We start from the raw sequence: 15,180 nt of genomic DNA, 5'->3' as shown, positions 1-15,180 counted from the left end.
CTTTGTAACAAATAAATTTAAACAAATTTAAACAACTGTTAATTTAGCAAACAAGCAAAACTTGCAGCTGATGTTTCACCCTGTCACTCTGAGTAATGAACCCTTAAAGGACCATCAAGAAAAATTTGACACTGCCATTAAACACCGCTTGATGAAAACACAGAATTTCTGGAACCATAAATGATCTGGGTGATCATTTTTGACCTATTGCAAATTAGAAATAGAGCCCAAAGTGCAAAAGCAGCAATATTAACATACAAGGACTGATAAATGTGTCTTGTCTATATCCTGTAATGCATTCTCTGTCTGCCTTTTGCTCATTAGAAAGGGTGGCTCCTTGGGAAAGGTTGCAGAAACATGCCAAGAAAACTGTCACAGTATGAATATTTCATGAAACTTGTTCAACCAATCTATCATTGTCATTAAGGCTGAAATTCCTCTGGTGTCAGAACAGATGACCTTTGTTAATCTTCCAGAGGATAGTACCTGCAGGGTTGTTAGCTGGATCCCCAGCCTATAATATTCACAGGTTCTGTTTTACATACCAGCTGTACATCCTTTCCCAGCATGATTCACCTTCGATGATTTTGTCTCTTACTACTAGAGATTCCAATAGTTCTACAACTGAGTGGATATTCCTGAATAACTGTGATATTTCAGGGTATTTTAATAGTCATGAATTTTTTCTTTCTTTTTTTTTTTTTACATTTATCACACTCAGTTTATAATTCAATAATTAAGTTATTGTCAAACATTTCAGTAACAGCAATTTACATATGCAAAATGTTATGACCAAAAGTACTTTTTTTTTGCTTTCCCCCATTTATTACACACACACACACACACACACACACACACACACACACACACACACACACACACACACACACACACACACACACACACACACACATCTTTCTATAATGGGATAGCAGAAGAAAGGCATCACTATATGTCTGGAATGCCGTTTTTGTGTGACTAGTACTTTGAGGCACTTCACTGCTATCTTTGCTTCTAGCCTCCCACTTAGACCAGGGTCTGTTGAAGTACTAGCAGATGTTGTACCAGTAGACACACCCCTGGATTCAATAAAGCATTTTTCCTGTGTCAGAATAGTGCAGCAGCTTCTGCACGCAATATGGCCGCCGAGCGATTCAGTAAACAAGGCTGGGGGCGTGCACGAGCCTGCCAGCACTATTCTGGCACAGACACCACTTAATAATGCTAATAACCTCATTTACTGGTGAAAACCATGCAAATGAGGTGAATTAGCAATTCTGTAAGCAGGCAGTCATCTGTGGCAGAACAGTGTCCATTGCAGAAATGTAGTCAGTTACTGACCATATACATTTCTGCAAAAATCAAAACAGGGGTAATGGCAGCTCAAAGTAAAGTTATGTATTATGACTATTAGGCATGTCAATGGCCAAAAATATGGTCATTGGCATGGAAAACAGTTGCAAAAGTATGAAAATAAAAGTTTTTTTTGGCCAGTTTCAGCCATTTAAGCATAGCGCAGTGGTGTGCAAATGAGATCATACAGAAAATTTTACAAAATGTGAAAAAACAATTTTAAGTGAAGTCTGCATTTTGCCATTATAGTGGGTAGCATGCAGAATCAAAACAATAACAGGTAACACTGGTTGCTGAGGAGAAATGCTCTGGTGTAGTGGTGTAACAAGGGACTAAGGCAGTGGGGAATGCAAATGAGCAAAATTTACTAAATAACAAAATGGAAGACCATTATCTGGATGCACCTAACCGTGTAGAAGCTATAAGGCAGTGGTGTAAGCAGGAGAAGCAGCTGACATGAAAAGTGGGTGTGTCATGCTTGGTGTAAGCACATTGGAGGTCAAAGGCTTCCATTTGAGATTAGCTAAGCACAGTTAAGTAAGGGTGTGTGTCTGAGGCTGTATTTACTTATTACATGAAATGACAAGTGTGTTTGCATCCAGGGGTGGGCCATTTCTGCTTAAAAGTGTCTACATTAGCTAAACAGGTTTACGTGATGCGCACCGGCTCTTAAACAAACAAACAAACAAAAAAAAAAAACTGAAATAGCAGAACTGTTTACATTTAGCTAGCAGGTTTGCGAGGAGTGCCACTGGGCTTTAAGGGGCAAAAATGGGAAGGGGAAAAAAAGAAAATAGCAGAATAAAAACAATCAAGTGCAAATAACACAGCTAGCAGGTGGAATGTATCATAGTCAGCCAATTATACAGGCAGCATCTGCAATACAACAGTATAAATTATGCAAATAACTTTCAGTCTGTTTTTCCCACAACTCTTCACCATTAGTGTACACACTCAGGGGAATTTTAACTGACAAAATGTTAGTGGCTTCTGTCACTTTGATACATCAGTATGTGCTAGAGGCTGAGGGCTTTGAGGACGATAATGCTGACAACTACTTCAGACTGAGGAGGAGGAGGAAAGAGTGTTCAGACCCAGGGTAACCTACCAGGGGCTACATGATCTGGAGATACTAGAGTGCTACAGGGTGGACAGGGACATACTTCAGCAACTCATTGAGCTGTGCCGGCCTCACCTCAGACGCAGAGCCAATAAAGGGGAACCTATCCCAGTGGATACCAAGGTATGTGTAACCTTAAGAATACTAGCTACATGTACTTTCCAAAGACCTACTGGGGACATCATGGGGTCTCACAAGCATCTGCATCCAGGGTACTCCACTAGTTCCTGGATGCCATGCTACCACATGCTGGTGAGGACATTTACTTCCCCAGCACCTGTGAGGAGAGGACCACCAATATGCGCCTCTTCCATCATGTAGCAGTCTACCCAGAGATACTGGGTACCATAGGCTGCCCACACATCCTCATCAAAGCACCATCCTGTTAACATGGTAGGGTCTACATAAACTGCAAGGGCTTGCACTCCATCAACTGCCAGGTCATGTGCAATGCCGAGGGCATTATCATTAATGTGTGTGCTGGCAGCCCTGGAAGCTATCACAACTCCCACATCTGGCATTCCTCACAGCTGTATCAGAGATTTGTCAGGGGAGGCATCCCATATGGCCATATGGTGGGGGATGCTGGGTATGAACTGGAGCCAAGGATAATGACACCCATCAGAAATGCACACACATACACTCAAGAATGTCGTAATGAGGCACACGCACAAACCAGGATCATTATAGAGCATGTGTTTGGGATGCCCAAGTCATGGTTCCACTGCCTTGACATATCTGGTGGAGCCCTGCAGTACTCTCCAGCCACATGGGGAGTAAACACCCTGGAGAATATTAGGGTTCAACCTAACATTCTCATACTGCATGACTTCAGCTGCCTCTCCATTAACTGGAAAAACTACTCATGTACCAATACACTTGTACAATGTTTCCTGGAATTCATTAATTCCAATGCCTTGGACCAGCTCGTTCTTACCCCCACTAGAGGTAGCAGCATACTTGACCTGGTCATCACTAACATGGGTGACCATTGCTCTACACCAATAGTCAAATCCTCCCCAGTTAGATCCGACCACAAACTAATCACCTTGGAAATCCAAATCCCTCCTACCCGCAAAGGTAACCACCATGAAAAATGTCTCCAAAGCTAACTCTGGGCTCCTAAAAACAGAGGTGGCTAACTTCATGGCACCCATGCAAATGGAGAATAGTTGTATGACCACAAAATCATACACCAATGCAGTGTACAAACACATACAGAAATGCATGGATCTTGCCATACCCAATAGAACCAAGAAGCTCTCCTCCAAAAGAGGAAGTCAATCTGGTAGTCCCCTGCCAGAAACAAACTTTACAAAAGAAGGAGGAAACTGATGTAAAATAAGGTGAAGTCCCAAGACTGGAAAAACTCCCTTATCAGCCTCAACAAAAAGTTGAGATCCCTCATCAAATCCTCTAAATCTAGCTATAAAAACAGAATTGCAGCAGATAGTAAAGATGACCACAAAGCCTTCTATAGTTATGTAAAGAATATCCATGGCAATACCCAGATTTGCTCTGAGCTACTCCACAATGGTACCTCCCATACCGAGCCAACAGATATTGCCAATATATTGTCTGACAGATTCAAATATATTGTCCGACAGATTCAGTGCCAACTTTACCCCCCCCCCCCAGGACCAATCACAATACCAGTAGATTACCAGGCACGCAGTATTACTGCTGCACAGGTTAAAACAGCACTGTCCCAGGGCAAGAATACAGCTTCTATGGGACCTGACAATATCCCTGGCTGTGTTCTACATGAACTGGCACCTCACCTGTGTTCCCTCTTCAATCACAGCCTCACCTCAGGCTTTGTCCCTACTGAATAGCACACTGCTACAGTAATCCTTCTCCACAAAGGAGGAGTGACTACAGACCCTGGGAACTATCGCCCCATTAGCCTGACAAGCCTGATATGCAAAGTTATGGAATGCATCATCATGGACTTAATAAACAAGGATATATGGAATCTCCAAACTCTGGATCCCACACAGTTTGGTTTTGTGAAGGGTAGAACATGCCTGCTCAACAGACTTCTTTGAGCTAGTCACCAGAGCTGTGGATGAAAGCAAGGTGTTTCATACAGCCTACCATGATCTGGCCAAGGCCTTTGATACCACTCCCCACTCAGGAATCATAGAAAGACTCATTAAGCTAGGCATCAACCCCTATATCACTAGGTGGGTTGCAAACTGGTTCACAGATAGAACCCACAGTGTGAAAGTAGCTGACTTCAAGTCAGACTGACAACCAGTCACTAGTGGAGTCCAACAAGTATCGGTCCTGAGTTCTCTCCTGTTTGGTATCTACTTGTCAGAAGTCCAGGCCAACACAAAGGGACTCTGGCTGACAAAGTTTCAGATGATTGCAAGTTAGGAGCCATTATTAACTTCCCAAGTGATCTTGACATCCTACAGAAAGGCCTCACTTAGACTAATGACTGGTGTCAGAACCACGGCCTTAAGCTCAATGCCACAAAATGTGTCATCATTCCCTTTGGGAAAAACCCAGTTCCCATGAATTACCACATTGGTGGTAGTCCACTGAACGCAAAAGGTGTTATAAGAGATATGGGAACACAGGTTGAAAGCAACCTCTCTTTTGACCACCACATTGCCACTGTGGTCAGAAAGTACTTCTATGTGATACATCTTATTACTAAGGGTTCTGCATCCAGGAAGAAAGACGTCACTGTCTCCCTCTACTCTTCCCTCATTAGGTCAATCAGTGAGTAAAATGCCCCATTTGTCATGTACCTCACTAGACATCTGCAACAACTGGAGAAGCCGCAAATGTACCTCACAAAGAGGATCCTAGCCCTTAAACATTTGTCCTATAAGGACAGACTCAAAAACTCAAACTATTCTCTGTCTCATATCACCTACTTAGAGGCGATCTCTGCTTGACTTACAAAGCCATGTCTGACCCAGCTTTGTTAGAAATGCTACATCTAAAAAAATCCCAATCCCTCCACACCACACACTCCAGAGAACTCATCCTCATTACCACAATCAACATAACATGCTGTAGTAACAGGTTCATAACCCAGAGACTGACCATGCTATGAAATAGACTTCCCATACATGTCAAACAGAGCACCTCACTGGACCTCTTCAAGAGAAATCTTGATGAGTGGATGGGAAATGGAAAAGTCACCACAGGGATCACTCCAGTGGCTCTACTTGACAGACGCACTGGTAGCTAAGGTCAGGTGACATGATGCCAGGGTAATCCTATGGGTTAGGCTTGTAAAGGCTCCAGGGCCATTAGCCTAGTACACACCTATGAACCTATGAAGCTATGAACATATGCACAGATGTTCATAGTATGTGCCATGCTACACAACATGATCCTGTGGAAACAGCTGCAGCAGGAACAGCACGGGAAAGGGCCACACAGCCCCCCACCATTGCCTAGGTCCACACAGGCATAGAGGGACATGGAGGATGAACCCTCTGAGCCAGCTCCTGTAGGCAGATGGAGGCATGCCCAATATGCCCTGGCCTTGGCAAAGAAGCAACACATAGCACACACACTGATGCTGTAGGGACTCAGGGACTGACACCTCTCTCCAACTCATACACACAATAAAATATATGCCACACATATCACACTACCTGTACCTTACCATGTATAGGCAGTGTACTGCGTGCATCTGACATAGGCAGCCCTCAAGCACCATCCTCACAACTGCCACAGGCACAGGGTAAGTCAGTCTTCTTAACAATAAATGAATGGAGTAGTATGTTCTGGTAGTATATCTATGGTATCGCTGCATGCATGCAATGGAATGGAGTGGTCTACTGGGATAGCAGCAGACAACTGACAGCTATGTGGGACACCAGGAAATGTTTTCCCAATACTGGCTACCCCACACTATGCAGTAGTACCCAACGTGACAAATACCACTGCAGTATATGTGGGGGGCCAACTAACTGGGGGGTTATAGGTCACAGGCATTGACGTCAGTGTGGGGGTCCCATACTCACCCCTCAGCCTCAACCAGCAAGTCAGCTGCAGAAAACCATAAAGGAATTTTTGACAAAGGCCCACAAATGGTGACAATGATGAAATACCCCCTACAGACTTACATAGTGACAGCACAGCAGGTCTTGCAGTTGCAGCAAGGCTCTGAATTGTAAGATGTCTGAAAGTTAAATGTATGCCATTACATTCTGACCTGTGGTCTTTAGTGATATGCCACTAGTCTCCAAGATAGGGCACAATACTATGCTAAATGGAACCAAAATATAAAGCAAATATCAGCACAGTCTGTGCAAATGTATACAGTTGACAGGTGTGCTCCCCCCACACCCATATTCCCATAGAAATGTAGTAACATGTATGTTTATAGGGAAATAGCAGCAGAGCACACATTGCCAGGGCTGTCGCAATCAACATGATAACTTGTTGCATGTTCACAATATACAAGGGTCAGTGAGCTATGTATATATGTGGTTAATGCTGTCAGGATGTGGTCAGTACTTACTCCCGGCTGTTGTGTCATAATGACCTAGGTACAGTACTGTGGTTGACAGGGCCATGTTCCATGAACTGCAGTGCCAACTATTCTACATGTCAGCTACACCTGCGGTAGGAGTTGTAAACACTGTCCAAACATCAATATCTGTTAATGCAGGAAAGCTGGACAGGTCATGGACAGGGGGTCACACATATGGGCAGTACACAGCTTGGCGTAACCCACACAGTGCCTACCATACCTCTCAACTGTACAGACCTATTGCAGAATGTCCAGAGGTTTGCATCATATTTGTGGTCTGTATATCATCTGTATATCATGAAGTAGTGGTTGTCTGGCAATTCACTGGCAAATCACTTGAGACTAAGCTCAGAAAATAATGACAGATTGTAGTGTCAGACTTCATGCCCTATAGAAACATGCATGCTAATGCAAAACCTGTTACTGAATCACCTTTCTATGTTTGTAAGGCCAATACTTAAAAACGGTGCCTATATTTAGTCCTTTGCCACCAATTACTTATGGCTTTGACCAGTTGTCTGGCTCTCAGAAGTTGAGAGGTATGGTGCCTAGTAGGACAGCAGGTACCTGAAGGTGTACTGCCAGTTTATAAAAGGACTGCCACCTTTCTGTGTTAGTACTGACAACATGTCACTGACCAACAGCTATAGCCCTGGAATGACACAGGTTGTCACAAAAGGAGCACAAGTATGCATTGTAGATCTGTTTTGCTTGTCCTAACATTGCATTTGCCTGCCAACTATTTGCAAAACAAGAAAGGGTCATGTCAAAACAGCAATGGCAGACCGTGGGGAAACAGATGTCATACCCATAAGAGCAAGCAAGCAATTATCAAACCAGTCTCCAGACTGTCTATGTTTGGCAGAACATTATTAACACCCTGTCCCCATGTGTCGGCCTTTCTCTGACTGACATATTTGGGCCTGCCCAGATGTCAGTCTGTGATGGTATGACAGCTAGGTCCACATGTAACCTCATAATAATATATAGCAACACAAACCGTCTAAGCCCCACAGCAAATGGAGTGGTGAAATGATGGACAACCTGCTAAATAGGTACACTCAGAGGTGTGAAGTCCACAACCTTTTGTGTGATGTAACAGTATGTACACACCTATATCAGAATTACAAATACATAACAACAGCCACTGTGCCTAAAGCCTGTGACTGGACTACAGAAGGACCCAGAGACACAAATAAGGGGAAGGGGAACCACAGGCCAGACAAATGGAGAATATGCACACCAGAACAGATTGTCCAGTAACATAGGTGCCATGCAGTGTATTGAGTTAGTAAACATCACCTGCAAATACACAACACACATCCGTGTAAGTGGAGGTCCACAACAAAACAAAAACCTAAACAATGGACAAATCAGAGACAAAAATCAAATGAGAACTCCACAAACCTACATACCATAGACCATGTAGACTCCACACACCAGGGTCTTGCAAACACTAAAGCCTTAACCCAAACTCCAAACACCTACCCTACATAGATAGGCTAACAGCACTGTCCCTCTACCCCATTCCATAAAGACCCTGCTGAGGTGACCCCTGTCTGGTATACAAAGCAATCTAGACCCTGCCTTGATGGGACTGTTGCACATCTGGAACTCAAGCCCCTCTCCATCAACCTGTAGGTACACCCTCATCCTGGGCTGTGATATCAGTACAGCTTGTTGGTGTGACAGATACATGTACCACGCACTCCCCCATCTGTGGAATACATTCCCTGTGACCAACAAGCCAAGTGCCTCAATACCCCTAGTGAAGTGCTCCCTGTATATGTGCACAGTAAGCACAAAATACAGTCCTGCAATCCCACCTGTGCCCCTGCTGGACAGGGGCTCTGTTTGCTGACATGTAACATGGGCTACACTCTCATCTGTGAGGGCTATCAGGGCTTCAGGGCCAATACTCTACTAATGTCATAGCAACCTATCAACCTATACACAACTGTCTATCAGTGGTTAAACACTTTACTCTGTACTGTTCTGCCACTGATATGTCTGGAAGTCATTGTGCTATGCGGAATATACTACACATATAATGGACATTACTGTACAGTAGAATGCACTCTGTAACCACATTCATACATCTCAACCTCTGACAGCAAGACATCTGGACAAGGTCATAAATAAAAGTGGTACAAAGGCCCAATGATAGGCACATGTTCTAAATATTGCCCTTACATACTGAGAAAATTGGTAGAATAAGGGGTTATGCATTAGCAGGAATTGTCTGAAGGTTATTAAGTCTGAAACACTAATATCTGTCAATATTTTGTGACGTTGGTCTTCATTTATATGCAACTAACTTGCCATAAAGCAAAAGTTTATGTAGACTGGGCATAACTTCTAGACATACACCTGGACAATCTGCCAAGAAATGTGGCCACGCAAGGATATAACTTTTCAGGTAAGAAGAATATCACACAAGCAGAAAATCCCCAGCCAGTATATCATCAAGTTGCTGGACTGTTTACACAGCTTCACCTGTCAGCCAGTGGTAGCCACACCTCTCAACTGGATTTTTTGGGCAAGAATGTATATAGTCAGGCTCTTAATATTGGTCTGTGCATAATGCATCTTGTATTCCTCTGGTAAAGCACTGTGATAATCTGAGGATGTCTGTCACTAGGTAATATCACAATACATTCCAATGTCAGAGTTCAGATATGTCAGGAAATGTCTGCTAAAACAAACCCAGTACCTATAGGAAAGTCCTGTTTACTTTTGAGAGATATGGCTGTAGCACACAAAACCCCAGACTGGAGTACAACTATCTCTGGAATGGAGTCCCACTCTCACTATAGAAGGTCATACTGGGCATGCTCCTGCACTTAGAGAACCACAAGCCATGTTGGATCCCACATTGGACTATATAACTGTATTGTGCATATATGTCTTTGCATACAGACAGCTATGTACACCTTAACTGTCCCTACATACACCTGTCAGACAGGGTTACCCTCAGCTAGCTGTAGGTGGCCTATATGTGATATATCTGTATCTGTTGCATGTGATACACAGACATATATATGGGCAACATATAACAATATGTCAAGCATACACACACATAGATATGGGGAAGTGAGAGACAGACAGTGGTAGAGAGAAAGATACAGGGGGCACACAGAGAGTGAGTCATACACAGGGACATTCCCACTCAGTAGACTTCCCATTTCCCTACTTCACAAGATCTGCTGCTGTCATTCACATTAGAAGTACCATTGGACACCTGTCAACCATATACGCTCTGTAGCATGTGCAATAACTGTGTAACACTATAGTACAAATAACTAGATAAGTAGGTAGGGGTTCTAATCTCAGTCTTGACAAATGTGTGTGTGTGTGTATGTGTGTGTGTGTGTGTGTGTGTGTGTGTGTATGTTTGTTTGTTTGTAAGTGAAACAGTTTTAGGCCATTCCCACCCAGTACACTTCCCAGTGCCCCACTTTAGCAGTCCTGCTGGTGTCATTCCCCTTAGAAGTACCTTTGCACAGCCCCAGCCCTATAAACTTGTGGTGCATGCAATAACTATGTAACAGTATAGTATGAATAACTAGATAAGCAGGGGTTCCATTCCATGTTCTAGCAAATGTATGTGCATGTATGTTTATAGGCTGAAGTATTTTGAGGACTTTCCCCACCCACAACACTTCTCAGTGCCCTACTTAGCAGTCCTTCTGATGTCATTCCCCTTAGAAGTACCTTTGCACAGCCTCAGCCTTATAAGCTCCATGGTGCGTGCAATAGCTATGTAACAGTATAGTACAAATAACTGGATAGACAGGGGTTCTATTCCCAGTTCTGACTTGTTTGTGTGTGTTTGTTGAGGACTTCCCCACCCACAACACTTCCCAGTGCCCTACTTTAGCAGTCCTGATGATGTCATTGCCCTTACAAGTACCTTTGCACAGCTCTAGCTCTATTAGCTCCATGGTGTGTGAAATAATTATGTAACAGTATAGTATAAATAACTAAATAGGCAGGGATTCTATTCCCAGTTCTGGCAAAAGTGTAAGTGCATATGTTAGTAGGCTGAAGTATTTTGAGGAATTCCACATCCACAACACTTCCCAGTGCCATACTTTAGCAGTCCTGCTGATGTCATTCACCTTAGAAGTACCTTTGTGCACTTGTCAGCTCTATAAGCTCTGTAGTGCATGTAATAACTGTGTAACACTATAGTACAAATAACTAGATAGGCAGGTGTTCTATTCCCAGTTCTGGCAAATGTGTGTGTGTGTATAAGTGTATAGGTTTGTAGGCTATAATATTTTGAGGACTTCCTCACCCACAACACTTCAGAGTGCCCTACTTTAGCAGTCCTGCTGATATCATATACCTTAGAAGTACCTTTGTGCACTTCTTAGTCCTATAAGCTCTGTAGCGTGTGCGATAACTGTATAACACTATAGTACAAATAACTAGATAGGTAGGGATTCTAATCCCAGTTTGGGTAAATGTAAGTGTGTTTCTATGTGTGTGTGTGTGTGTGTGTGTGTGTGTGTGTGTGTGTGTGTGTGTGTGTGTGTGTGTGTGTGTGCGAGACTTCCTAGTGCCCTACTGTAGCAGTCCTGCTGATGTCATTCCCCTCAGAAGCACCCTTGGACAGCCCTCAGCCATATAAGCTCAGTGGTGTGGGCAATAACTTCCTTAACAGTATAGTACAAATAATTAGGTAGGTATGGATTCTATTCTCACGTCTGGCAAATGTTTGTGTGTGTATAAGTGCATGTAAATAAGTTTGTAAGTGTGTATATGTATAGAACAAAGTATTTTGAGGACTTTTCTACCCACAACACTTTCAGTGCCCTACTTTAGCAGTCATGCTGATGTCATTGCCCTTAGAAGTACCTTTGGACAGCATTCAGCCCTATAAGCTCCATGGCGCATGTAATAACTAACAGTATAGCACAGATAACTAGATAGGCAGGGGTTCTATACTCAGTTGTGGCAAATGTGTGTGTGTGTTTGTGTGTGTGTGCGTGTGTGTGTGTGTGTGTGTGTGTGTGTGTGTGTGTGTGTGTGTGTGTGTGTAAAAGTATTTGTAAGTGTGTATGTTTTGAGAGTAATGGATTTTGATGCCCTTCCCACCCAGTAAATTTCCCATTGCCATACATTACAAGGACTTGTCATGTAATTCATCTTAGACATACCTTGTGATACTGTTAAATCCGGTTTACTATCATAAAATCGAAAATAAGAAAAAAAAGTGTATTATTTTTTTAATTGTAACATCGAAAATGAAAGTATTCGAATAACATTATGGTTGTAAAGCAGAGTGAAATGTCGAAAATATCGAATCGCGACATTTCTGTTTGATTTGTGGCAAAACACCGAAAATAAGTGATCCGTGTTTAAATGACAGTTCCCGTCTATATGTGCATATTAATTCCACAGCAAACACATTCCCTGTGCTAAAATAGTGATTTCCATGAAGATGAATTGCTCAGTAATAAAGAATAAAAAGTCCATATCCCAATAAACCAAGTGTAATGAAAGTTTCCAAAAGTGTCCTGCAATAACATAGAAATATTACACACATGGAAGGTTATGGCAGAGATATCAGAAGAAGCAATGGTGTGCCACTAATTGTACAAATCCTAATGGTGTCACTTCATCCCGTTTAGCAAGCAGACATTGTATCATATGTTCTTTATCAGACAGCCTACGTTTCTTTGGAGATGCAGGCACACAACACAGAAACTTCTGTTTAACATCCTCCAAAGGGTTTTGCTGTAAAATAATGGCATGCAGCACATCTGTGATGTAAAGGTCCTTTTTACCTAAGAGAGACCTCAGCCTACGGTGCAATACTTCCACTGCGTTCTGGCTCCTAGGGTAGCCCATGGTACATGTTTCAGACTGATTCCAAAAAGGGACATCAAATAGTGGCGGTTGTCTCTCTGATGTGGAACCCCTCATGCCATAACGTCGTGGCCTCCCTAAAATGTAGTTATTTTTAAAGAACTCACATAAAGGAGCACCCCTTTCCCGCAATGCCTCCTCAATCGAACTGAAAGTGTCCATTATATGTTCCGTGCATATCAAAGCAAGTGAAGGAATCTGTTTACATAACAGTGCAAATTGTGTATCTGTACCATATACCTGTGTCAGGTTAAGCTTCTGGATCTGCCTCCATATAATTTGGCATAAATGAAACCAGCATCCCTTTGCTGTACTGTTAGGTAGATGCCTAATAATGCTATTCACTGCCCCCTTTTCAAAGTCTCTGAGGACCATCCTTGGCTGCCATCAATGTTTCCCAGAATTGATCATAGCAGTCCTCACATTTGGACGGTAGGATGGCATACACTACAGGTACTACCTTGCTGTTGTTAGGACCATCCAAGCTACAGTGAACAGAGTATATTTGTTTACACTCTCTAGTGCTAGTAGGAAATGTACCATCAACAAGAATGTATTCTGAACTGCAGAGCAGGCCTAGATTAGCCTCTGTAGTGAGAATTACAACATCATAGTTATGGCTGTGGAGGGCACTGTGTTTAATGATGAAGTGTCCCTGCTTCAATGGTATAATCTCCTGTCTTAAATCTTTCAGACTTGCTAACAGTAATCTGGGATTCGTGTTGTTCCTGCACCTTAACCTATGCACACTCTGCTTCAGCACATCAGTATTAGTCATGGTGGTCACTACGTCGGTGGACGTGGTTGCCAGCACCTCAGACACAATTCTGCAGGGTTCCTCAAGAGTCTGTTCAGCATGCCTTTTAATTGCTGTACGTACCCTACTCTGCTCTACCCTGACCACATCTGGTGTGTGAAAATGACCAGTGCTTTTAAGTAGCCTCTCCTCACCAGCACAATTCTGTGTTATACAACGGCCCTTACATCTCTGTCTTGCCTTCTGAATGCAATACCAGTAATTCTTCTCAGGGTTACTCTTTTCAAGGTAGTACTGATAACCATTAATGCAAAGATTTGGGCGACCCTTTTGGGATGTAACAGTGCCATATAATGAACCAATAACACCAGTATAACTCATGGTTGGTCGGTCTGACATAGTACCTGAGCTCACCTACAAATCAACAACATTAACTATATTACTAACAATGAATAGTATTACTGCTATGTAATACAGGCCTGTAGCATGTCTATTTACAAACAGTTACACGAATACAAACCATGACAAAGGTATTACATTGCAGTGGCAATCAGAGACCTCTCTTAAATGTAGACACACTGGTAAAACACAGTGACTACACATTTAACCTTTCAAATAATATTGATACAAATATAGAAATAGACACCTAAGCCAATACATTTATCCTACAAACTAAAGCCTGCTGTTATTCACTACATACTATACTATTCAGCTATAATGTATAACTACACAGGTACACAACATCAAGCTGTATTCTTTTCAATTGTGCATTTTAAAACGTAATAAGAATAAATGACTACTATATCAATGATTCATTCAACAAATGGCATAAAGCTTATACCCAAAAGAAGTGTCTTCATACTATGCAATTAACCTTACACATGACAATCCAAACTGGTATTACAGCACTTTGTCATATATTCACATGTATGTACTGACAATGTCAAATACTGACTACAATACACAACAACTCAGAAAATTATTACAATATATGCAGAATTGGTAAAACCATTACAGCAAGATGCTTTTCCATTTTTGTGATATCTAATATTTTAGTACTTCTATATGTCATGTTTCAATTATCAGGTAATACTTACAGCGATATTTATTCAGATAATATTGTCCAAAATTAGCTGTACTGACAATATATGTTATACCTTTCAAATATATAATGTTATTTATATTACACTATTACACTACCTACTCACATAACATGGTTACTCACCAGTCCACACTAGCAACGTAAAATCATTAGTATTCCAAATTATGGATACTTTTCTGTAAATACATCCACCTGTGCAGCGATATAATCAGTTTAAATGACACTCTGCACTGTCGGTAGCTGTTTAACCGCACTGTCTTATACTTCCACACTTTTTCTACGAATTATTACCTGCGACTAACACATCTTCGTCGCAACATCATTGTCGTCATCAGTGGACGCCACATTCATATATGCACCATTCAGTAATTCAAAAGAAGGTCCATGGCGGTTTTAATTATCCGATCTTGTTTGCATGCAGAATTATTGTATTTCACATTATAACATTATTACAGATGATCGAA

The sequence above is a fragment of the Protopterus annectens genome, chromosome 2.part2 (assembly GCF_019279795.1).
Source record: "Protopterus annectens isolate FY-2018-M chromosome 2.part2, PAN1.0, whole genome shotgun sequence".
NCBI classification, from domain to species: domain Eukaryota; kingdom Metazoa; phylum Chordata; order Ceratodontiformes; family Protopteridae; genus Protopterus; species Protopterus annectens.
Note: the sequence above shows the minus strand (reverse complement) of the source record.